At 37.9% G+C, this 27,047-nt stretch overlaps 1 pseudogene; it reads right to left on the bottom strand.

Moving 5' to 3' along the window:
• The window catches only part of LOC122135019, a 64,941-nt pseudogene extending 43,414 nt beyond the window's left edge, over positions 1-21,527 (bottom strand).
• Positions 21,528-27,047: the final 5,520 nt, after the last annotated feature.

Below are 27,047 nucleotides of genomic sequence, written 5' to 3'. Positions count from 1 at the left end.
GTGGTGGCCCAAAGAGAGTTGATGAAGCAGGGTCAAAGACACTGTTGGTTTTATCCAGTGATTCAAATGCAGCCTCAACTGCACAAATCAGCCTTGGAGGACAAAAACACACACAATGACGGAAGCAACTTGACTAATATACAGCTGCAATATCTGTTTGTTTTCACAATTTTGGCATCCAAAAGCCATTTTAGAAACACAAATCTATCTCCATCCTCTTTTTCCTTTCAACTTGCCTCATCATCTTCCTCCCTCAATCCCTTTTAATCCATCACATTTTCCTTTTTTCACCTAAAGCGTTTCATCCTATTTCTAAAACCACACGTCAGCCTGCATCTCCTCTCTCAAGTTTTATTTATCCCATTTGCTCTCTCTCACAATTCTCTCCCTCTCATCATCCATCACTGTGAAGTCACTGTAAGAGTCCATGAAACTGCAGGCTTATTCCCAAGACATTCAGGTTTGGTGTGCTGTACTCTGGCTGTCAATCAAAACCACTGTGTGTGAGCCTGAAGGACATACTCTGATCTGCAGCCTTACAGTAAGACCTCCTCCCAATTCTGGGAAGAAGGTTTGGAGTGTATTTTGTTGGTCATTCTGTGCCAATTTAATTTCGCCAATGCACCTTGGGCCACTGGAGCAGGTAATGCTGCAAGATTTATGGTGTGTGAGAACCGGTGTGTGTGCATGGTGAGCTAAAAGCTCCCTGTGTGATATGTGATTTTAGGGTAACATCTGCTTAAGAATGTATAGACTGGCCAAGTGCAGGATTTTAAATACATGAATTCTTTATTTCAGTAGCTTTACTAGTGCAATACCAGCATGTGCTTCATTGGAACTGTGACCACTAGTAAGAAGAGGTTCACATTGTCAACAATTTATACTCCAAATCATAATTACAGGGGACAGATTGTCAGTTAATAAACATTCATTTCGGCGAGCTGAAAATTGCTTCTGCAAATGTGTTTGCAGATCTCATGTTTGCTTATTAAAACTGTCGGTAGGTTTAGGGAAGGGTTAAGTGTAGGTTGTATGTTATTTTTCAACTCATGCTCATTGGTCAAACATGCCCTTGGCACATTTCTGCAAAATGTTTTTGCATTATTTCTTGCACATGTTGCAAACACTTCAAAGTGAAATGTCCAATGAATGGCCCTAAAAGTGCATTCAGTTTATACGAAATAGTATTGAATGTGAATGTGCCACAGTTTTATTAGGTTGGTTGTTGCCTGTATTGCTGAAGTTCAAAAATGAAATGTACGATGACTGGTGCTAAAAAGGTTAATTAACCTATTGTGTTTGAAATTGCATGCCACCTTACCTAAACCCTAACCGTACTCAAAAAAAAACCTAACTGATATTGTTAACAAAACAATATTTTCACAGAAATGCTGCTATACAGGCATGTTTTTACAATGAGTCACGCTTGATAAAAAAAAAAAAAATAGTCCCCACTGCATTATACAAAACAACTGGCTTAGCAAACGACATGAAACACAGCTAAATTATTACAGTAATATTAAAACTGAAGTCCTCCAAGGTCATTTTCACTAAAGTCGATAACTGAGAACACAGGATGGCTCCAGTTGCATTTTTTTATGAAACAAGAAGACACATCCAGGCAATAACAAAAACAAAAATATAAAGAACTCACAACATTGTATTAAAATAGTGTTTAGCTAAGCTTATTCATCACAATGTTATTTCAGGAGCTCAGGTATTTATAACAACCACAGTTTGTGCTCGTTGTTTTGTTAAATGTTGCCACATATATCAAATTAATCTATAAAATGTTTTAATCTTTTGTTTCATATCATATTAATTTTTTGGACTCAAATTAGATACCAATTTAGTCTGATTAAAAATGATTGTCAAGATTCTTGATAAGTGGACTGATAAGTGGAAGAAAACCGAGTCACTCCTTTACACTACAGCATGCCTCTTATTTTTTTTTCCCAAACCTCTCCACACAATCAGTTTGGTAAAGACCACATAAGATAAGAGAAGGAGGGCATGCAGCACAGAGAAAGGTAAGTAAAAGAGAATTATGGGTAAATTGAGAAACCCTGAAAGTGCTAGTGTGTCTGAGAGTGTAAAGAGATGGTGTTGTGAGAACAGGACCTGGGGTAATGATAGAGAGAGCAAGAAAAGGGAAAAAACAGGTAAAAACACATCATGCCTATGGCCCAGATGTCTGTCTTTTATTTAATTTCCAGTCAGGGAATCACATCTCTGCAGAAAGCAAATGAGAGTACAGATTATTTAAGAGAGAGGGGGAATACAAGGACTGCCATTTTATTATGCAGAGAAAGAAAAAGAGAGTACGATATGTAGTAATAGCAATTGATCAATTTAGACATCTAAATAATATACTGACAGGAATTATATTAGCCTACACAGAATCTATGAAATGTTTTGGCACATTTTATTTAGCTTTCAGCTGCTTTCATCACTGTTGTACCATGTTTAAATACACATTTTACCATGTTTATATCCATTCACAGAATTCCACAGTCTGCAGATTCTGATTATGTATATTTTCTGATTGTCTGTCCATTATTGTTATAAAAAAAACTGTTACTGTTATAAGATTCTCTAAATATCTGATGAGAAAGTACAACAACATGCATTAAATTCAAAGATGAGTTTCTTTATAAACTAACAGACAATAAACAACTAACAATAACAAGAGAAAGCCAAAGAATTAAAGATGAATGTCTGGGTAGAACACAGGGCAACTCATTCCCTAGCCTGGTCATTTTTTATACGTAGTGTATTAGTAAGTAATGTTATGAGCATAAGCATTTTAGATTTTTAGACTTAATCTACCCTTAAACCTAAACCCAAACCTACCCATTTTATAGCGTATAAAAAGATATAAAACGTAATCGACCAAAAAAATTAAAATTTTAGTAACAACAGAGCATTAAAAATATATTTTTATAGTCCCGAATTCCACTCCTACCACTAAAAACTAACCATAACTATTTTTTTAATTACTAGCAGATGTCGGTATTTCTATCCTTAACACATAGAGCAATGTCCAAAAACAATTTAGATTTAATTAAGGTCGACATTTAAGTGATCTTCTTTTTTTTTTGTAAAAAAAAAAAAAAAAATTCAAAATATGGCCTACTTAAGTAAATTGGGCAGTTAAATAGGTAAAAAACTTCCAATTTTCCACAAAAACACAGCATAAATGTATAGTTGAGAAGTAAATTTAAAAATCCACAAAAAGTTTTTCCATATAAAATATATATATTTCCTTATGCAATCGCTCTTTAAAAGTTTGGGGTCTATCAGACCCCAAACACCAACAAAGTTATCCTTTTTGAACACTGATTAAGGGTTAAAATATGTACAGTATAAAGAAAAACATGACAGACATGTCAGTGCAATCACAATACTACTTTGAGCTTCAAAAACACTCTTCAGAAATCTACTGGTGACGTCACGGACACTACGTCCATGTTTTTATACAGTCTATGATTCAAACACACTACCTCACTAGAAACACGGCATGTTGCAATCTGTGACAAAGCAGAAGAGCTGATGAGCATTCGATGTTTCTGTCATAAAGACTCTTGAAGCGACAATTTTTTTAAATTTGTTTTGATGCGTTCGCTGCTCAGAATAGAGATGAAGATTTCTATATTCATAAGGATTCATTTGTAATTCTGTACTGTTGGTCAGGTGCACAGATGTCTGGGGGGCCCCCTTGGTAGAAATCGCTGAAGGAAAGGACACTTTAGCGTTGACTATTAAAGGGCCAGGGGCTCGCTATTTGAATGACCGTGGAAATTAAAATCCTTGTGAACCGGAAGTTGCTGCCGACTTTATTTCAATGTAGTGACTTTTTTTACAGCTGAAACGGAATATTGAATAAAGGGCATTGTTTTATCTTTGCGCTCCTCCTCTCTGTCTCTCACTCATAGCAACCTAATGGTTGGAGGGGTGTGTTTAAGGATATTCTGCCCAAACCATCAAACTGATGTCATCAGAGAAGGAATGCCATTCCAGAGCTGAAGCAAATGTTAACTTGCACAGCGGATTAACTTGCACAGATTAATTGTTCATATCAAGACTTCAACCAACTCTCTATGTTTCTTGTACAGAACAACCTCCTGGACAGCAGCCAATCTGGCTTCAAAAGCGGCCACTCAACTGAGACTGCCCTGCTCTCAGTTTTACTGTGAAGCCCTGCGACTGGCCAAGAGCAGCTTCCAAATCCTCGGTACTCATCTTGCTGGATCTGTCTGCTGCCTTTGACACAGTTTAATCACGAGATTCTACTGTCCACCCTCAGAAAGATGGGCATCTCTGGAACCGCACTCCTGTGGTTCAAGTCCTACCTCTCAGATAGATCCTTCAGGGTGTCTTGGAGGGGTGAAGTCACAACTTCTTGCTACTGGGGTTCCTCAAGGCTCAGTGCTTGGACCACTTCTCTTCTCCATCTACATGATGTTATTAGGATCTGTCATTCAAAAGCATAGCTTTTCCTATCACTGCTATGCTGATGACACTCAACTCTACTTCTCATTCCAACCACATGATCCGACGGTAGCTGCTCGCATTGCAGCCTGTCCGAGTGACATTTCAAGCTGGATGAATGACCATCACCTTCAGCTCAATCCTATTAAGACAGAACTGCTGGTGGTTCCAGCTAACCCCTCGTTAATTCACAACAACTCTATACAGCTGGGCTCGTCAACCATAACTCCTTCCAGGACAGCCAGAAACCTAGGAGGTTGTGATGGATCATCAGTTAAGCTTCACAGACCATATTGCTACAACGAACCGGTCCTGCAGATTTGCTCTATACAAACATTAGGAAGATTATACCCTTCCTGTCAGAGCAAGCCACCCAAATTCTTGTCCAAGCTCTTGTTCTCTCCAGACTGAACTATTGTAATGCTCTCCTAGTGGGCCTTCCTGCATGTACTATCAAGCCTCTACAACTGATCCAGAATGCAGCAGCGAGGGGTTTCTTTAATGAGCCAAAAAAAAGCTCACGTTACTCCTCCTCTTCATCAGGTTACGCTGGCTACCAGTAGCCGCTTGCATCAAATTCAAGGTATTGATGCTTGCCTACAAGACGGCCACTGGCACGGCACCAATATACCTAAACTTATGCGCCCTCCAGAAGCTTGCGTTCTGCAAGTGAACGGCGCCTTGTGGTGCCATCCCAAAGAGGTTCAAAATCACTCTCACGGACCTTTTCCTGGACTGTGCCCGGCTGGTGCAATGACCTCCCAATCTCAATTCGAACATCCGAGTCTTTACTCATTTTTAAAATACATCTAAAGACTCATCTTTTTCGCCAGCACTTGACCAACTAATACTAGCACTTACCTCTTCTTGTCTATTCTATTCTTGGGAAGGAGAAAAAAAAAAAAACCTTGCTATGAGTTCTGTGTTAGACTAACTGAGACTTGTCATGGCACTTGTATACTGTTGCTGTTCTCCTCGTTGGTATGGTTTGCTTCTATTGTTCTCATTTGTAAGTCGCTTTGGATAAAAGTGTCTGGCTAAAATGATTAAATGTAAATGTAAGACGGGTTTATGATGTACAGTTAGGCTAATAGACTATACTAACATAGGCTACATTTAGCCTTATACCCTGGAGTTGGTTCACCCTCGATCTGCCTATGCTGATTTAAAACTGTGCTGTGTGATGTGTGTAGTGGATTATATAATGATGAAATTTGAAAGTTAACTTCAAAAAAATGCAGCTACTTGCTATGCCGAGTCTGAATGAGGGTCCGTTCGCACTGAAGAGGTTTTTGGGGTCCATCCGCACTGTTTATTTTTTTACGATTTCAAGGTAAAAAGTGTTTTTTACTTGTCCAGAGACATTTTCATTAAAAATGTATTAAATTAAAAAAAATCTGCATCTCTGTGCTTACCCTAAGATGAAATTCTGTAGGCACCCCTAATTTATGTATGTTTCAGTTGTGTCAGTGCAAACCTAAGTAAATGTACATTTTGTAGAACCACATTTTATGTAAAATACGTACAAATTCTCATGAGATCACATTGCATACTCTTGTTATTTCACTAACTTGGCTTGAATATTTCTCTAAAACATTAGCACATTCTGATATGCAGTTTTTAAAACATATCTGCCTTTTTTAGTCCCAGCTGCTGCTGTCATTTTCCGCTTCATTTTCCAGAGTTCTCTGTAGAAACAAACAACTGAATGGCCCTTATGTGCCACTTCAGACTTGCTGAGTGAGTGATGCAATCCAATTTTGTATGTAGCTTATTACACAGAGACCGCAACTTTGAGACTGAATTCCCGGAAGGATATCTACCTTTTATTAGGCTGCCATCTGCCTGTCCTGGTCATTCTATAGCCACACGGGTCAGGAAAGACCACCATTACACTGACAGAGCTGTGCAAATGTATTTTTCTTTCAGATCAGAACTGAAGCAAAACAGCTGCATACTTTAGAACTCAGAGAAAAGTGATGTCCAGCAGAAATGAAATGTCATTCCAGTGTAAGAGGAAGCATGATTACGAAGACAAGCTATTTTATCTTTGGAATAACATTCACCAATGAATCGTTCACAAGAATGTTGCATTAAAAAAGTATATGTGGTGAAATTTGATGATATGTTGTAACTACTAATTAAACCCATATTTAGGAAAGAAAAAATTCAAACCCAGACAGACATTCAATGATAGAAGTGGTGAAACTGTTCCAATTCAGAAAGTCGTGTTAATAATTATTGATTGGACGCTAGCAGTGGAGATCTGCAGTCAATAGATGTGAAGAGCCACTATGGAGTTTCCTTTCTATCTGTTTTATCTGATCTGTTCTGTAATTCTCACCTCTCTCTGGAAAGGCAGTTACTTAATGTTGATACTGTGTGGCTTCTCGCTCAACTGAACTGACAAAACTCTCAGGAACTCCGTACCATCAAAGTGAGATTGTACCATTAAATAAAGTCTGATTTCTCTGGCATGAAGTCAGTGTTAAATTGCTGAAGTTTTTCAAACCATTTTGTTGTAAAATGAAGGCAAGGGTGGGGGCTTTTCAGATGGAAAGTTTAGGCTGACTTTGTGTTGTTTATTGAAGACAAGCCTGCATAAAAATCAAACAAGACTTTTCCGTGATGTTGGACAACTTCAGTACCTTTGTCAAAAATGCCAAAAATCTTGCAAACCTCACAAACTTTAAAAAGTTTGAATTAAAAAAAACTAGCAAAATCCTCTCAGTCAGACTACAAAGAGGGAGCTGTCACACACTGAGTGACACTAATTTTATACAACATATCTCATAACAATGGATTTGTAATTAAATAAAGTAAAAGGGTTTTTCGTTAAAAAAAAAACATGCTAATTAACAGCAAACAGGATGAGCTTATGCAAATTTTTCCCTATCTGTCTGTTAATCATCTTTCCATTCTGGCTGCCAACAACACTAATTCCATCCATTCCATCCAGCAAGAACATTCAGCGATTTTTGTATGCAATATAAAGTTTGCAAGAAGAAACTCAATGATAAAACCCTCCTAATTACCCAAAACTTGGCACAACCACCATCTTTTTTTGAGATACATACTCTATGTTGCCAAAACATCAAAGAAGAAAGAATGTGTGGCAGACACCACTTACAGGCAGCACTTACTCAAACATGACACTGTTTGACCTGATGAGAAATTCATCATCAGAGCTTATGAGCATGTGGGTTTACATAGCAATTGCATGTGAGATATTGGATTCCTTTTTAAATTATCTGTTTTTCAAAGTCTGTTCTCTGCCAGGCTTGAACCAAAGAACAAAAATAAACCACAAGAGCTATATGTGTGATCAAAACTGGCAATAATAATGACTATTTACTATAGAGGCAGTGTTCAATAGCAGCTCCTGCTGGGGGCAAACAATGTGGTTGGTTCTTTTCAGATCAGTCGTTAATGATGGAATAAACCGAGAAGCAGACAGTGACAGAACAACAAACAGAGACTCCAGGTAGCTTGATTTGTTGACAGTTGTTGAAAGGTCATGAAAAATTGATAAATGTATTTTTGCTGACAAGTAGTGAATTAAACATTTCTATTTCTATTGTTTTTGGGTATAGCCTGGGTAGTTGTTTTCTTCCACCAATAAAATGTCATTGCATTACTATGCTTTTAAGGGGCAGCCTGTCGCGCCTAATGGTTAGAGAATTGGACTTGTAACCAGAAGGTCGCAGGTTCGAGTCTCGGTGCTGGCAGGAGTTTGTAGGTGGGGAGGGAGTGAATGAACAGCGCTCTCTTGCACCCGCAATACCACACGGCTGAAGTGCCCCTTGAGAAAGCCCTGAACCCCCAGTTTGTTCCCCGGCGCTGGAATATAGCTGCCACCTGCTCCGGGTGTGTGTTCAACGGTGTGTGTATCACTTCTCACTGCTGTGTGTGTGTGCACTTGGATGGTTAAATGCAGAGCACCAATTTCGAGTATGGGTTACCACCATACTTGACAAATGTCACGACGTTTCACTTTTGGACACAGTTTTTTCCATGCCATTATCATGATTTTATGCACCATGATATTATTTTAATTACTTAGTAAATATATGGTTTGTATTTTATTACCATGGAGCATGATATGTATGTTCAGAATACTATGATATAACAATCTGATACCTGCGTACCACCCATCATTTTCCTATTTTTCACATCTTCTTTTTTATCCTGTGTAAGTACATTACATTACAAGACATTTTCCACATTTCCTGTCAAGTTCTGGATACACCATGTGCAAAGTTATGGAATTATTTTGCTGTTAAAAGGAGCATGTAGGTATATTTATTATCTCCTTCTACTCATCTTGCCGGCCATTAGCCACTGAAAAATTGGATCTTATAGACTTTATATTTTATGCTTTGTGTCAAAGATCATAAGGTACAAGTGGGCCTCAAAAAAAAAAATCTGCACATGCCCATCACTTGAACCCTATTCACTGCCTCTAACACACACATTCTTTTACCTTTTTACTCCTTTCTACATATCTTTCATACTTTCATGAAGAAGTGCCAGAGCAATGAATTCTATAGTCGTTATACAGGAGGTTTTACACTTTGTGCTTAGAGCCCCTGAAACTGCCTGTAACTACTCGTGAACAAGGAGCAAAATGAGGGAGAATTTTAGCAAGACGACAAGTCATCACTTATAGTTCTATCATTTAAAGCCATATCAGTGACCTTGGACAAGTTGTATATACTGTATTTATAACAAACTAAGGAAATAATTATTAATGAGTATTCCTTAATCACTTATACTTAACTTGTGTATTACTTTTAACACCGTCGCTTTAGCATTACTTGCAAAACATATCAAAGTGACTGCCAAAAAAAAAAAATTAATGTACTAATAATTATTGACTACTGGATCTCGCTTCTATATGAACATTAAATCCTCAGTGTGGGGAAGCAGATCGATATACCCTGTGTAAGAGACAATGTTTAAACCCTGTTATAATTCCATTTAATATATATATATATTTTAATAGATATATATATATTATATATGATGTTATATTATATTCCACACACCACACAATTATAGACATTTCATTGATAAGCTAAAGGCAAGTAGACTAAGACAAACATTTTATGCTCTTTTAAAAAGGACATTCCGTCCTACCCCCCTCCTGACACTTATAATCTGTAGCCAGATAGTCATCTAAATTTAGATTACTGAGTAAATTCCATCTGATGTACAGTTAGCTTTGCATAAATGTCTATAGAGCCACATCTTTATCAGCATCAGCTTTTCCATAAGCGTATTTAAAGTAGACCTTCAAGTGTACTGAAGCTGAGTATCATTGAATAGATAACCAGAGAAGGATTACCACCCACGCTGCTCTTTAATAGTAATTTAATGCATACACATGCATGCACTAAGGAAATTGATTAATTTTAGGGTGATATGATTATGTATAAACTCCTTAACCATTTAAAAGAGCATCAAATGCTCTATACGTAAAAGAGAAATTACAATAGTAACCTCAAAATTGCATCTTACAGCTATTTAAACTTCAGAATACATTCTGGAAAAATACATTAATTTAAGTCTAAAATTGCTCCCTGCAGTTGAAAGCAGTAACAGCATAATAGAATGTTTCACATTTGGAGCTAAAACTACCCAGCAACAAATGACTTTCCAGCACCAAGGACCGCCGGTACAAGCGGCATTCAGCCTGTTTTACTCTGCATGTCAAGTTATCCCCAGAACCAAGCAGTCATATAGAGCCTGTGAGAGATTTTACAGATGTGGGCCTCAACCAAGTACATCAGTGTGAACCTGCCTGTATATGGGAATTAATATTAAATTCATAGAAGCATGGAGGTAACCTTGGCACCTTGATATCAGTTTAATTATACAAATCAAAAAACCAAAAGGGAAAATTTACACGTAGATAAAAAATGCACCTTGGCGCTGCAGACAAGCCATGTTAGAACAAAGAAAATGTGTGTCACGTGGTAACATCTTAAATTAATTAATTTGACTCATGAACAGAAATAATATTTACCAATTATTGAATCATCCTAAATTTAAGGATAGATCAGGAATGATGCATTTTTACAGTGTACCGCAAATAATACTATGCCATGCATAGCGCACACACCTGAGGGGACATAGCATATGCGTTTAGATTGGGTGGCTACTTCTAACAACATGACAGTCAAGGGAAAGAGTAAAGTGGCATATCCTTGACCCCTCTTTTCCATATTTTAACAATTCTTCTCCACTCCCCCCAGCTAGGGATGTAAGTCTGAAAGAGTATGAGTGTACTGTATGTTTGATGTCACACCACCCGTCTGTTTTTCTGGAATTAAAAGAACAGGTTCACATCAAAAATGAAAATCTGATGAACAATTACTCATCCTCAGAGGCTCAGTTCAAGTGTAGGTGAGTTTTGTTTCTTTATCAGATCAGATTTTGGAGAAATTTAGCATTACATCACGTTATTCACCATTGAATCCTCTGCGAGTGAATGGGTGCCTCAAATGAGGAGTTCGAAATCTCAAGAGAGGACAGCAGGGGGATTTTTCACTGGAGCAAGCAATATTATGGATCATAGAGGACTCAAGCACTGTTTTGGAGTTAAAACCGATGTGATGGATTTGTTCCTTACGACAACTTATTAGGTTATCGGATTATTGTATAAGTTTATCGGCTGTTTGGTCCTCTAATTCTGACAGCGCCTATTCCAGCGGTGCAGAGGATCGCATTGGTGAGCAGTGATGTAATGCATACATTTTATCCAAATCTGCTCATATGAATAAACAAACTCATCTACAACTTCAATGGCTGGGGTGCAAATTTCAATATTGGTTTCTGGATCAAGGCTATTTAAGATTGTGAATGCCTAACGCCACCTAAATGTTTTGTTGGAGTGCACTGCACCAACACACATATACTACCAATGACCATGCTTTAGACCTTGTCAGAGAGAAACAACAGCCTCCAAGAAGTGGTTTTGTCCAATGCAGCATAACAAACCCTCATCTCAGATATCAAGCAGATTTCAAGTAGTTGCTCTTAAGCATTGGAGTTAAAATCGCACTGACGATTTCAGCAGCAAAGCACATGCAGTATAAACAGTCCTGTTTGTGTGATTTAGAAGTTGGAGAAGTAATAAAAGGGTTAGTATTAGCTGAGAGATGATTGAAGAACTGTGGGGTATTGATCCCTGAACCATGAGGACGAGAACTGTGGAGCTGGACATGATGACTTTCTCTACAGAACAGCTCATCATGATAACATGTAAGTGCTCTGCCTTGTGTTTCATCAAATCTTCAAACAGCTTCAAAGAACCCTTATTTTCAAACTGACCACTTGAGGTATGAGGGGATAAATAACAGACTTGTGGATAGACTGAATCTGGTTTTGACTGTAGCATAGATTGATGCCGAATTTAAAAAAAGTTTTGTTTTTATTTTTTTAGCCATTACATCATTTACCTCATATTTTTTATTATTTTTTTTTAAACAATAAATTGAATGCAGTTTCATATATTTGAGTTATTGTGAAATATGGCCCTGAGAAAAAAAAAATATCAGCAATCGAGCCGATTTCCAAATATCAGCCGGCAACCTGAGGCAAAGTCATACTGATTTGTGCGTTCCGTCAACCCTGTTGCTACAACCATACAGGGTACCCTTTGATTCCTCAGCGTCTACTTCCTATATGTATATTCTTCATTGTATCAGTGATTAATACTCTGTTTGATAATGCATTTTTGGCAAGAGACAACAAAATCCCGAATAGCAAATTGTGTCTCAAGGCATTTGATATTGGACATGTATTATTCCATAGACTTATATGTGGCCACAAAGGCGCAATAAAAACAAAAGTTTAATACTGAAAGTTTTGAAGGAATTTCTCAGAACCAAGTTACCACTCCCAATGGATTTTATGGAAATGGAGGTACCACATATCACCACAGCAGCACATGCTGAACTGTTCCCTTTGACATTATTTCTCTCTACCTCTCTTCCATCTTCTCTTTCATCCTCTGCTGTCACCACCCTTAACTTGCAAAGAAAAGTAAATGAGTCACATATAAGTCTGATTCCATACTTGCTCTTTTCATTATTAAAAGAAAATTCTTTTTCACAAATTGTCCTTTGTCAGTCCTCCAGAGCTTTCTAATGAACTGGTTATTCATATCTAGCCCTACTTCTACCCTGCTGCTTTTATCTTGGCTCATTCCTACTGCTCCTTGGGATTGTGTGCATCAGGCTAACAATATGGCATGCATCTCCCTCACATGACATTTGTGATTCTGGAAAAGTAAACTTGTCCCTCAAAACAACAGTAGCGAAGTCTTAGTGAGTATCCAGGTGGGAGTTTCTGTGCAATACATGCCCAGACTATCAATGAGGGACAGCAGTCTCAGTGGGGAAATATCCATTCACTTCAAGGCAAGCTGTGTATCCTGAAAATTTCATCTGTGACTGCCAATGTGAAAATGGACTGGATTGGTGAAGGGGAACCAGGATCCATAATTCAAGCATTTGAAAACTCAAACATCTCCCCATTGTGAAATGAGATCATTCTCGCCAAGGTTGGGAAAATTGTTGTGCGCGTCAAGCAGCAGTTGGTTATTTTTCAAGATGCAATGGTAAGTGTGGAATGCAAAAAGACTGGAAGTGTGTCAGATAGAGACATGATTAAAAATAATTAAATTCAATGTCAATTCAAAATAATTGTTTTATATTTAATTTTGCTTTAGAAATAAACATTTTTTATTGTTAGCCTACATGTTCAACAAATGGAAGCTTATTAGAAAAATGTTACTTTGTACTTCAAATAATTCAAAATGTAAAAAAAAAAAAAATAGGTGAATAAATAAAATAATAAGCATATTTTAATAAACAATATTTAAATATTATTGTATTTTTTGCATCACTGTAATAGAAATTGAAAATAATGAAAACCATGCCACAATATGAAAAAAAATCGTTTAATGAAAACACTTTCTTATTTTTCTCTTGCTGTTTTATATGATGAACAATGTTGACAGGTTTGTGTGAATTTTGCCCAAGGAACTGTGGTGCATAAGCCATTTCAGCAACTGAACCAGAAGAAAGGACATTCTGACCTAGTAAACATCCTCCAAGGACATAATCAGGCACTCCCTCTCCTCCCTTCTCATCCTAAATTCACATCAAGCCATCTGTCTTCAGCTGATGTTTAACTTACAGCACCAGTCTAACCTGAATCAAATCTGTGCAACAAGTGAACGCTGCAACAAAGGACAATTAATTTATTAGATCCGTCTTCTTTAGCATTTTTACACACCAGCAAGAGTTTTTCGAAAACAATACATTCGCTCACTAATTCCTTTCAGGGAGCAACTCGACTTTACTGTAAGGTGCTTCTTAGGATGAAATATAAACTAAATAATATATGTTTAATTCATTGACTGATATTACCCAATAAAACACTGTATAAAACATCAAATAAACTGTGATTGGCTTGCAATGAAAATTCAACTGCAACAAAAATAGCCGCTGTTCGGGGCCAATTACAATTCACACTGTGCACCTGCTGACTAGGGAATTAAAATCAAACCCGCCACAGTGTCTCATGGCGTCTGACTGTGTGGGCCTGTAAATGGAATACACACACACACACATATACACACACACACACACACACACACACACCTTACGCTTGCCTCTATAGCTGCCATCAGTTACCGAGGGGTGTTTACTAGAATGACTTGTCTACGCTTTTTCAAGCAGCCCTCATATGTGCCACCCTTTTGCTCAAACCCAGGGTAATGTTTCCTATTTTACCTTTCTCACTGTCCTTTTTTTGTTGTGCACTTCACAAACCAAACCTGAAGCAAATATTGCTTCATAAAATCATTAATTTTTTTCTCCCGGAAAACAACAAATTTTGTAGTCCGTTTATTTTTTTCAGTTTTTATAAGCACATGTAGTTCCAAACTTCCCAAAAAGCAGATACACAATGAAAAATTCCATTACAAACCCTCACTGAGCAAGATTAACTTTTACTTTAACTTAATATACTTTACAGAAATAATTTACCTTGTTACTTAAGCTGAGGATGATTTTATACTAAAGAATCAAAAAGTTTGGAACAATTAAGAGTTTTAATTTGTTAAATGTTTTTTTGAAAGAAGTCTCTTATGCTCACTAAGGCTCCATTTATTTCTTCAAAAATACAGTAAGTTTTTTTTTATTTTTTTGTATTTTTTTTGATGTTTTTGATTTTTTTTGTTTTTTTTTTTATTTTTTATTGTATTTTTTATTTGATTTTTTTTTTTTTTAATATTCAGTAACATGATCCTTCAGAAATCATTCTCAATATCTATATGCTGACTTGGTGCAACATTACATTTCCATTATTATTACAGTAATATTGAATACAGCTTTTGCTGCTTAATATTACAGGTGTAACTGTGATGACCAACATTCAAATTTTGGGATAATCATATAGTATATGGAGTACATTTATTTGCAAAAGACACATTAACTTATATATGTAAAACTATATATATGTATATATATATATATAATTCATATATATATACTAAAACAAAATGACAGCAATGGTCATAATATAAATTTTTTTAATGTTTTCGATTTCATTAAAGTAATTTTTGAACTTTCTAGTCTCAAAAAATCCTGGAAAACCAAATATAATTGTTTCCAGAAACATATTCATCAGTCAAAACTGTTTTCAACATTGCTAACCAAATAAGAACCAATGCTCGTACGGACCCACTCAAGGTAATGGATGTGGATCATTCACACACAGGCTTCAATTAAACAGGACACAAGTGTGGCCCAGGGGAACCTTGAATGATCACAAGCCAGGAAGACTCAATACAAATCACTTTGAGAAGGTAGCAGAGCCTGAGGGTCAACGTTCTGCTGCTCTTAAACAGCATTGAAATTGTACGCAGGGGGAACCAAAAAAAAAAAAAAAAAGGAAGAAGAAGGGGGGAGAGAAGCCCCACCCTCCATCCCACCTACGCACACAACCAACCGCACACACAGCTACAGCGAAGCCAGAGGAAGCCTCACAGGGGGGTCAGCAGTGGTGTGTATCACAAAATCGAGTATTCATTGTTCACTAGATATTGATGGCACGTCTAATGGATCTAAACACACACAGCTCATACACGCCACCCCATGTGGCTCTCGAGCGCTACCACAAAAACTGTAGAAATAGATGCATGGCTGAAGGAGGATTAGCATTTTGAGCAACTAAAAACAAATCACATAGTTTCCGCCATCTACCCAAACAAATTCACGTGTAATTATTTGTTTTTGTGATTTAATTAATTTTAGGTAATAAAAAGGATCCGAATATCCTAGAACTGCAAATCTTTTTATTTTTAACTAGAAGAGGAGAAGTTTGCAAGTAGAGTGAGTTAGGGAATGTGACACAAGCTAATATTTAAACGTATTACAAGACATCTTGAACGTGTGGAGTCGAGATGCAATAGAGCATTACATAGTATCCAAAATTGTCCCACAATCGAGCGCAGCTAAACCCCGAGCACAGCCTTCCTCTGAGTTCACACTTTCGTGAGTAATGCGATTTGACTGTTTGAAGTAGTAGTTCCTGCTGTTGCAGCTTGCCCAGTACCCTTCTGAAGCTAACATGATGAACTTGGGTACCCTACGGTGCTCAATTGACTTAATCCGGACACGTGCACGCCCGGCAGCCATTGTAAGTCCCACAAGACCGGCAGTGCACATGAAGTGTTGCCATGGGATACATGACCGGCCATAGGGGACCCATAAGTCACTCTTTTCCCGGTCATGTCCCTCTTTTTGGACACCTCTAAGTTTTGTTTTTAATTTCGCCTACAAGAAAATCGTCCAGGACTTGGCCTTTAGCTTTCTACCGTCGCCATTGCCTGGTTGCGTTTTTTGTATTTAGAAGCCCTTTCTTGATCACTACCTCCCAACTGATTTTCTGACCATTATGCACCACTACAGCAATATCTTGTTGTCCCACTACCTAAGTGACAGACCGAAAGGTCTTGGAACCTTGGCCGCTTTGAAATGTCCCAGGGACTGGCCCACAGAAGGCCATAATGAGGTGGGTGACAGGTACAGCAACCAATCACGTTTTGAAACTCCTGAAGTGTTTCAGTTTTGTAGTGCCCTATGCATCAAGACAATGGCCCGTGTGGGGTGACGTACCGAGGCAAGGCAATGTTACACTGGCGCTGATACCTGGATGCAAGAAGTCTCCCCAGAATGGGATGGTGGGCAGCTGGTGATGGTCGTGGAACACAGACAGACAACACTGGAGAGCAGTCGTTGATGGCCTATCTCAGGAGAGAGCATCACGGGTCTAAGAGAAGAGAAGACTGCTCCCCAAAAATTCTCATATAGCTATTAATTTTGTCAGATGAGCTCAGGATCTGTTGGGTCGTCCAAAAAAAAAAAATGCTTTTGTCAAGCCACTCCCCCCAGCGCGGTCTTATCATCGATCTCGTCCTCTCAACCCTTGATCAGTCAAATCTACTCCTGCGGCTTCGTGTTGGATGCAGGGTTGTCAATCTGTGGTTTTTTTTTTTTTTCATGGAAATTGGGCTTCTTTTAAACTCTTGCCATGGGTTTGATTTGGATTGAATTGATGCTTGCATGTGTAAACCTTTTGCTAGATAGAACTGTGATGAGTCTTTATTTTAAGTGAAAGAGGCCACTGGTAGAAAGCTTTTAAGCAGTGTTTATGATCACTATGCAATTCACAGTGATGGTAAACAAAATGATTTTAGGTATGGAAATGGCATATTTTTGAGTTTTGATATTGGTTATGGTCATTGCACACTTTGACGGCACTACACCTGTTTAATTCACCAACCAACCACACCTCAGTCCTCTTTTTGGAAAAACTAAAATATGGTCACCCTACATTACAAACAAACATACATCTGTTTGAAAAAAGATCCTATGAGAAGGAACAAAATAAATTAAAATAAATAAATAATATCACTTAATGAACCTCAACACAACACACATACAGAAATGAAATGGCACTATAACACAGCCACAATACGTAATGCTCACACACACATACCAACCCCCACCTCCAAAAAATCATCCGCAGAAAATTAATAGGTGACTATACAAATACAAATTGCTCTCTGATACATAATTTGTCAAAATAAAATCAGCTATGATGCAGGACACACACAGAAGCGAAGAAGTGATACCAGAACACATCCACAATGAAGAACAAACACATATGCAGTAATAATCTGACAAAATTGCCAAAACTTATTTAAAAAAAAAAGTTTTACCAAGAATATTTTTATTTTTATAATAGTGATTTTATAATGTCTAAATAATATAATATAAAATATAAATCTAAATGAAAATTGTCTAAAAAGATCTAGATGGAACTATATGGAAAACCTATATGGGAACCTAAATGGAAAAAAATGAGCCGGTGAGTGATCATTTGCAGCTATTTAGTGCCATTAATTAAAATTTCATGTTATTTTCATTTTAAAAAGTGTTTGTTTTCCAGTGGGTGGTAGCAGTATTCACCTAAACCATGGTACATGTTATCCACTCAGCCACTTAAAAAGAAATTAAATATCACCTGTCAATTAGTTGGCATTAAAATCCTTATTTAATGTCATCAAAGTTTACATAAGAATTAACTTCTGCCTTTTGCAGTCTCTCTCTCTCTCTCTCTCTCTCTCTCTCTCTCTCTCTCTCTCTCTCTCTCATATCTAATATAAGTCTGTTATTTGATGTCAGTCAGTTTACTCTCTGAAGTATCAATATTATGCTTAGAATGAGTCAAACTAATTTTCTTTCCTTAGGAATTCCTCTGTTAACTGAGCAAATAACATCACATACTAACATCATTAGCATTTCTCAGTTGTAAATAAATTTTCATGGTTCTTTCACGTAACTGCCAGGATGACTTTTAAGCTTTAAAGAATTAAAGCAATCAAACAGCAGATTCAACTGGGAAGCTCTAAGGTCAGCGGAAGCCATCATAATCGTCGACCCTGACGTCACCACGATTAATTTTATTTTTACATTTTTTTATTACAGTTAATTTTTAGAATATTCAAAAAATAAATTGACACTAAAAATTAAAATACTCTTTGTACAAAGTCAAATCCTGACAAGATCCTTGTCATTAATGCTATCATCATGTATTCATTCAGCAGATGCTTGAACGAGAGATTATACAATAAGAGAAAAGACCCATCACATTGGGGCAATTTGTCAGAATAGCCAAAAATATAGTTGTACACTAATGCCAAAGTGTTTAAAGAATGAAATTAGACGGGATACTTAAGATAGATACTTTGCATTAGGGCTGTACTGTAACTTCACCTGTTCACCCAATCACTCGTTGTCACAACATTTCATTGTGACGTAATGAAAGAACATTCGGTTCTAATCAGCAAAAACACAACAGAATGTTCTTTTTCCAAATGGTAACTTTAAAAATCCCGTGTTAATTTGTTACCACCATGTTAGGAGAACGTCATCTTGTGTTTGAAATAATTGATTTGCTGGATGGAAAAAAATAAATGGACCTTGTAGACAGTCATAATTAGAAAACACACATAACCTGACCAAAAACTGACATAAAATCCATAAATACAATGCATTTAACACGAACTATCAAAGGAGACCTAAACACTGTTGTGAGTTTTTGTGACACAATTCAAACATCTATAGCGCGTAATTACTGCATGGAACTTGCACTAATGTATACAGTAATGCCATTTTACCTTAGCCAACGCCTTGTACTGATTTATTTTATTGTATTAGTTTATTTTGACAAAATGCTGTTACACTCCTGAAAAAAATAATTTGATACTGTAGTTTAATCTTTTTCAGAACCAATTGGTGAGTACAGTAAATTTTAGTAGTCTCTGCGCACATGGCACCCTTAAAAGATGGCCTAGGGACCTTTATTTGAGAACCACTGCTACCATTGGACATCAGTAATAAGTTTCCTGCCTTCCTGTTCTCCCTTCCCTTGATGTCCAACCTCTTTAACAGGATCCATGGCTGCCTCTTTGACCTCTCTGATGGTTCTATCTCACAAAATCATGTGATTTAGTTCCTCTCCATGCAATCTATCATGGCTCAGCAGTGTGTTGACAAATTGCAAGTGCTGCTTCCTCTCCTTTCCTCCCTCTCCTCTTCTCTCTCCACACACACACACACTCACACTGAACGTTACCGTGTAGTACAGTAAACCATACAGTCAACTTGCCATATAAGATAAAATGGCAATAATTAGGCTAATAAAATTAAAAAATGGGGGCGGTGGGTGTGTTATATCATGTGTTTGACACATGTCATTTACAAAATTACAAAGCAACACATTGTGAAACACAAAACAAAATGAAAATGTAAATATTGGGTGTTAATATTTTGTTCTAGCCCAGCCCCTTAATTATGAAAGGCAATTAATTTAAATAAAAGGTATGTCTAGATAAAGATTTGGTTGGCAATCGCGGCATGCGTAAGGGGTTTTTACATAAAACCACGATGGTATTTTGTTACAACAGTGACACCCAAGCGAGCCAAAAGATGCCGAAGAGCCATAGTTCTTTTTCAACTTCACAGTTCACGGTACCGTGTCCACCTACGGAAAACGTTTACTGCTGACAAAGCCTAGTACTATAAAATCAAAGTAAAGTATTTCCCCTCAGAGTGCCTAAACAGGTCCATGCCCATATACACATGGTTTTCAGCCAGGTTATAGCCTCCTGATTGTCTGTTCAGAAGACCGTAAACATGAAATGCATACAAATCTCGCTAGGAGGCGACTGATGTTAAAATGTTACAGTGTAACAAAGAAAACGATATGGTTTATAAAGGGTTGGTGGGTATGCTCAGGCAGTCAGTTCTTCTACTCAGTCTGTCCCCTCTCCAAGGCCGGGGCGGCGCCTATCAGTGTAATGTTTCATCCACGTGGATATTGTGGTCCGGCGTGAAACGGGCACGCGGCGCGCGCGGATGTTTCGCGCTCGGGTGGAGAAAGCGCGAGGATCTGAGAGAGGACTCCCGTGAGAGGACCGCAACAGGTCAGTCACAGATTAGGAGACGGTCGATAGAGTTACGTTACAAAACATCAAGACTGGCACCACTGGAATGGTCTTTTCTTTCAAACAGCCAAACAAAATGTAGCCGAAATAAGGATTGCGCGGAAAAGAAAAAGAGGCAGAACGGATTTAAATAATAACAAAGGGTGGACGAAGAACGGCAGACGGACCTGCAATTTAACTGTAGTGAAGATTAAAAAGCGCCATATTCGCGGAAGACGCGCGTAGACGGATTATATTGGACGAGCAGACCTTTTTCTAGAATCAATATGCAGAAACTATAAGCTTGTGCAAGCCGAACTGTGAACACTGCTACATCGTGCTTGGGGTTTTACGATCTCTTTCAGATTCTACAAGTCGGCCATTCTCCTCTCACCTTATAGAGTTCAGCGGGGCCAGTTAGACTTCCTCATCTTGTTTAGCAATAGTGGTGGACATTTGCTGGTCGTGTATCGCTGTGTTTAACAAGTACAAAGAAATAAGCGCGTCAAGCCACTATCGTGCTCAAACTTTGTTCTGTGTGTCGTCTGGCCATCGCGGACATTCAAAAGGGGTGGGGCCAAAGGGGGATAATCCCTTTCTCTCTGCCACAAATGAATTAATGGGCTACTGGTTTTTGGTGGGAAAGTTTGCAGTGATATAGATCTAGCACTAGATGTTCTTTTCTGCACATCGGTTCTATTGTTTCACCTGTGTGAGGCCAAAAATAAGTCTGGACCCCCGGTGGCCAGTCTGCTAAACACAAGCGGTCGAGTCATAACTTAAAGCGGACACCTCGCAGGGTAAAGGGGCATGATTGTGTGGTGGTTATGGTTGATCGCGGCTGTAATCTCCCTTCCCCGCCGGGCTCATCTCCATGAACCGGAATAACGATGGTGACGGGAGCGAACCACAATGCCAGCTGAATGACCACACGTGGGTGCATCCTGTACTCCAGCATCGGGGTCATTCTTTCGCCCCGTGTGTCATCATGATCCCATGTTTACATTCAGATCTACCAGGTGGCTAAGACAAGAACCCAGAATATGTCTGAAAAGCGGCCGCACATCCGGATGGAGGATCAGGAACAGCCACGTCTGGAGAACGGTTTGAGCCGTGAGGAGATTCCAGGCAGGGAAAATGGCACTGTGCCTCGCTTCATCCACCAGGGGAATGCAAACCAGGCGAGTATGACCCAGATGCCGAGCTTGAGTACAGGCAAGCTCGTCTGATGAGAAGTCCAAACGGACACAAAACGAGCACGGTCCCCCTCAAGAAAAGACCGCCGATCCAGCCGTAAGGACAGCTCCAGGTTTCCAGCGTTCCAGCCGAAAAAACATGCCCCGACCAACAGCAAGTCGCCTACTTGTTTTCGCTCCCGACCAGAAAAAGGAGGAACCATTTCGATTAAAAAAAATTTCCCGAGGCACGAGTGTCATAAGCGTTTCACTTTTGTGCTGGCGATGGTCATGGGGGTTTTCTTGGGGTTGTTCCCCCCCCCCCCTGCTGGGTGTTCCGTTCCCTCAGTACAGGCCTGCATGGGGATCTGCTGGGAGCCTGCACCATCCATGAGACCATTTTCAAGAATAATTTTCTTACTGGATGGTTACTGCACAGCTCCCTCAACCCCGTCATCTACACCATCTTCAAGCCGGTACGTCCGGAGAGCTTTAGCAAATATACCTTGTCAAGTCCTGGGAAAGATCTTTTAGAGTATCACTGCGCTAGTTTGCAAGGCTCCAGTGCCTTGTACAGGTGTTGACAAGGAAGAGACGTTTCATGCTCAAAAACACCACTGCCTCTCTCTCTTTGGCATTGACAATCTGTACACAACGACACTGGGATTTTTGTTCGTACTTTGTTGTGTAATGCTCTTCAAGAGTCTGTGTCAGGGACTACAGATGCTGGTCACATAGGTGGTACCAAAAAGCTAAAATGATTAAAACAAACAAAACAAACAAACAAAAAACACACACCTGAATTGGGAAGCTCTGTACTGCATTAGAAGAAAACAGGCTTTTCTTTATTATGGCTGCAGGCACTCTGAAGTTTACAAGAGATATTTTTATGATGAGTTTGTCACATATGGCTTTGTGTCATTGTGACTAGAGAGCTATGCAACATGAAAGGCTGTCTCCTTATGGTGACAAAAAAACAAACAAACAAACAAAAAAAAAACAAGATAAGTGAATTACCAAAATGTGTGCTGTTTCTTTCCAGCTGAGAGATACAAAATGGACACTTTTGGTAAGGGAGCATGAGAAGGTTGTCACCAGATGACAGATGGAAGAAGAGTGTTTGCCCTGATGTGCTTGCTGGGTATTGTATGGTTTGTCTTAAGGGTGCAAAGTCCTGACTGATATAACTGTCCTTCAGTGAAATTTAATCACTGTACTGCTGCTTCTCTAACATGCCATAAAAAAGGATAACAGAGAGATACTTACTGAACAGACTTAAGATACACTGTAAGTGGTTTGTCATTGATGATGATAAATAAATGATAATTTATTTATATGCAGGATTAATTTATCAGATTATTAAACTATTTACAGCTTTGTGGCTATGCTTGTACAGTGTATCAAATTTGTTCAAAAATATCATAGTGATATAATGCAAGTATGATATATAAGGCTGTTGTTTTTTTTTTCTTTTGGTTTTTTTTGGATATTACAAACATCTGTCATTTATTGATGTTGGGCTTCTCTCCTTTTCTATTCCATATACTTGTGATATCTCCCTTAATGACTGACAGGGCAATACAAGCCAGCTCATGATCAAACAAAAATGAACAAAATAAATGTATTGTACGATTCTCTTGGATTTGCTTTTTACTGTGGAACAGAGTCTGGGCTTTATTTTTACTATTCATGTCTCTAAATTGGGCTTATCATAATTAGAAATGACTGCATATTGATGTTTCAACAGTGAACTCGATGGACTATGCAGTTCTGCACAGTATTATGGTGCACATAGAGGGAAATTCTGTTACTCAAAAAAAAAAAAAATACTGAAGACTTTGCAACAGTTAGTGTTAAAGGTCTTTAGACCCCCCATCATATTAAATATTCATAATAGTTTACAACCACTTACATTCTGTGGTCCTAAATATTGAATTACCCCATGAGACTGCATGTCTGTAATAGATTAATTGAGAACCCATGATGGAGAAAAATAACATTTTAAGATATTGTATACAGATGGTTTTTAGAGAAATATATCAGAGAAAATATTCCTTTTGTTTTCAAATGGATACATCATAAATATATTATTTTCTTTAAAAAAAAAAAAAATTTTAAATTGGGCTACTGTTTTCAGTACATATTGTCTCTGCTTGTAAAATTCAAATCGAATAGGAACAGCTGCTGACTTTCAGAGAAAGAGGGGTCTGACTTGTAAGTATATTTTAAAACTAGGTTACATAAACCCATTGGGGGAAGATACCTTTAGTAGCATTGAGTGCACTTTTGAATTGTTGGATACTCAACTACTTTCTTACCCCATAAAGTACCTCATCCCAATGTATATGCTCAAAAGTTTTTAAATATTATGTTTTTGTTTTCACTATAATAACAATGTTCTGAGATCATAATTCAATTCTATTCTAAAGTGTGAATCTGAGGCTGACTGAAACTGAAAAGGAAAAAAATAGTATGTGGACTTTAAGAGAGCCTGGTTCAGAACTGAAGAGTATAAATTGACTTCTATTCAAATCATTCAAAGATTCTTGTAAAAGAAATGGACGAGGAATCTATCTTCACCCTCACCGAAGCTCCATGAGATATTTAACACCATTGTTCACTTCGGTGTGAGCAAGGGAGATAAAGTGTGAGAAACTTCACTGTCAGTCAGAGCATAAGTACTGCAATTGAAGCAGTCTCTTCATACATTTTTTGATCCTGCTGGATGGTGGGTGCCACTTGGACCAGAGCTATGTGGAAAATAAATTGAGTTTGACATACGAATTCAAAATGTCATAAATTCATTGATTATTCATACCACTGGAAGGACGTTTGGTGATAGAAGTGTCAAGTTTTATATTTTGCAATTGCAGGGCTGTGAGTCTGTGAATGTTTAATTTTTTGAAAGCGGATGAGATAAAATGATTCCCAAAGCGATGTGGGTGATTTGTTTCACCATCATATTGATTAAATTACATTGATGCCTTTACAAGCTTTCATGAAATTACTTGAAATTGATTCAAAAAACTGTATGTCAGAAGCAAAACACCTCATGTTCCACCAAAAAACAGATGACTAAAACATTCAAAAGCTTTGCTTAATATTATGTGGATGAGATTAGTTTAGATAGAGAACAACACCAGATATTTATGCAACACCAGTCATTTATGCGAAGCACAACTTTTCTAATACATTATGTAGAATATACTACAGTATATCTATAGATTTCTAGTGGGCTCTGATTGTTTTGTCGAAAGGAAAGGAAAGGTTAATAAATAATTGCTGTGCCTTTGGTGCTGTGTTACTGTTAGTGCAGTCCAAGCTCTAGGAGGATCAGAGGGAAAGGCTTTTGACCGATATGACTGATTTGATTCTCCTTTTTACCGGTGGCTGTGCTGGGAATGAGTACATGAAGCCCAAAGCATTTCTGCCTTCTTGCCTGCCAATTAGAATAGCCATATGTCAAAGGATCCAAATGATTAACTCTATAAAGATTTATTCACTCTTGGGTGACTTCAATCATCCTTTTTCATTATTCAATAAAACTACTCTGATGGTGTATTGCATTTCTTCATGTGAGACGGAATAATCTAGCTTGTGTTGGTTTTGTCTAGCTGATGCTTTTGTCTGAGCAATTCATCTGCCTATTTGCACTTAGAGCAAACAAGGTGCTATTTGTATTTTTTTTGCACTTGATGCCAATCTGCCTTTATTTACATTTAACATAAATAGCACCTTCCTTCTTTTTAAACTTAACATGAACTGCAGGTGTAATATATATATATATATATATATATATATATATATATATATGTGTGTGTGTGTGTGTATGTGTGTGTGTGTGTGTGTGTGACCATGGACCACAAAACCAGTCATAAGTTTAAATTTTTCGAAATTTAGATTTATACAGCAATAAAAACTAAGCTTTCCATTGATGTATGGTTTTATTAGGATCCGACAATATTTGGCCGAGATACAACTATTTGAAAATCTGGAATCTGAGGGTGCAAAAAAAATCTAAATATTGAGAATATCACCTTTAAAGTTGTCCAAATAAAGTTCTTAGCAATGCATGTTACTAATGAAAAATTAAGTTTTAATATATTTACAGTAGGAAATTTACAAAATATCTTCATGGAACATGATCTTTACTTAACATCCGAATGATTTTTGGCATAAAAGAAAAATCAATAATTTTGACCCATACAATGTATTTTTGGCTATTGCTACAAATATACCCCAGCGACTTAAGACTGGTTTTGTGGTCCAGGGTCACATATACATACATACTGTACATACACTGGGTATATCCCCCCTTGAGTCAGTATTTTGTTGAACCACCATTTGCTTTAATTAGAGCCTTTATTCTGTTGGGATTTGTGTCTACTAACTTTGCACATCTAGACTTTGCAATATTTGCGAACTCTTCTTTGCAGAACTGCTCAAGCTCAGTTGAATTTGATGTTGACCGGTTGTGTCTTCAAGTCATTCCACAGATTTTCAATGAGGTTTAAGTCTGGGCTCTGATTAGGCAATGCAAGAACATTCACTTTTTTTCTCCTTCAATTACTGTGTGCTCAGTTTTGCTGTGTGCTTTGGGTCATTGTCATGTTGGAAGGTAAACCTTCTTCCCATTGACAACTTTCTGGCAGAGGGCAGCAGATTTTCTGCAAGAATTTGATGGTATTTTGCCCCATTTTTTTTTCCTTCTATCCTGACAAGTGCTCCAGTCCCTGCTGCAGAGAAACACCCCCTTCACAGGACATTACCACCTTCATGCTTTACTGTAGGAATGGTGGTATTTGGATGGTGAGCTGTATTGGATTTCCAAACAGACATATCATTTGGTGTTGAGGCCAAATAATTACATTTTATCTTTATCTGCCTCAGAATCTTCAAGGTTTTAGCAAATCTCAGTCGTGCATGTGTCCTTTCTTGAGCAGTAGTTTTTTTTCTTGCAGCCCTCCCGTACAAGCCACATTTGTGGAGAACTTGTGATATTATTGTCACATGCACACAATGACCACTCTTTGTCATAAATTCCTGCAGCTGCTTCAGAGTTGCTGTATGCCTCTTGATCGCCTCTCTGACCAGTTTCCTCCTGGCTGTTTCATCCAGTTTGGAGCGACGTTCTGATCCAAGGAGGGTCTGTGTTGTACAAAATACCTTCCACTTCTTAATAATAGACTTCACTGTGCCTCTAGACAGTAATAAAGCCTCTGAATTTTTTTTATCCATCTCCTGACTTGTGCCTGTCCACAACTTTATCACAGTGATCTTTTGACAGTGCCTTGCCATCCATAGTTGATTGT

This window comes from Cyprinus carpio, chromosome A22 (genome assembly GCF_018340385.1).
Source record: "Cyprinus carpio isolate SPL01 chromosome A22, ASM1834038v1, whole genome shotgun sequence".
Classification (NCBI taxonomy): Eukaryota; Metazoa; Chordata; class Actinopteri; order Cypriniformes; family Cyprinidae; genus Cyprinus; species Cyprinus carpio.
This window is presented reverse-complemented; position numbering and strand designations above follow the sequence as displayed.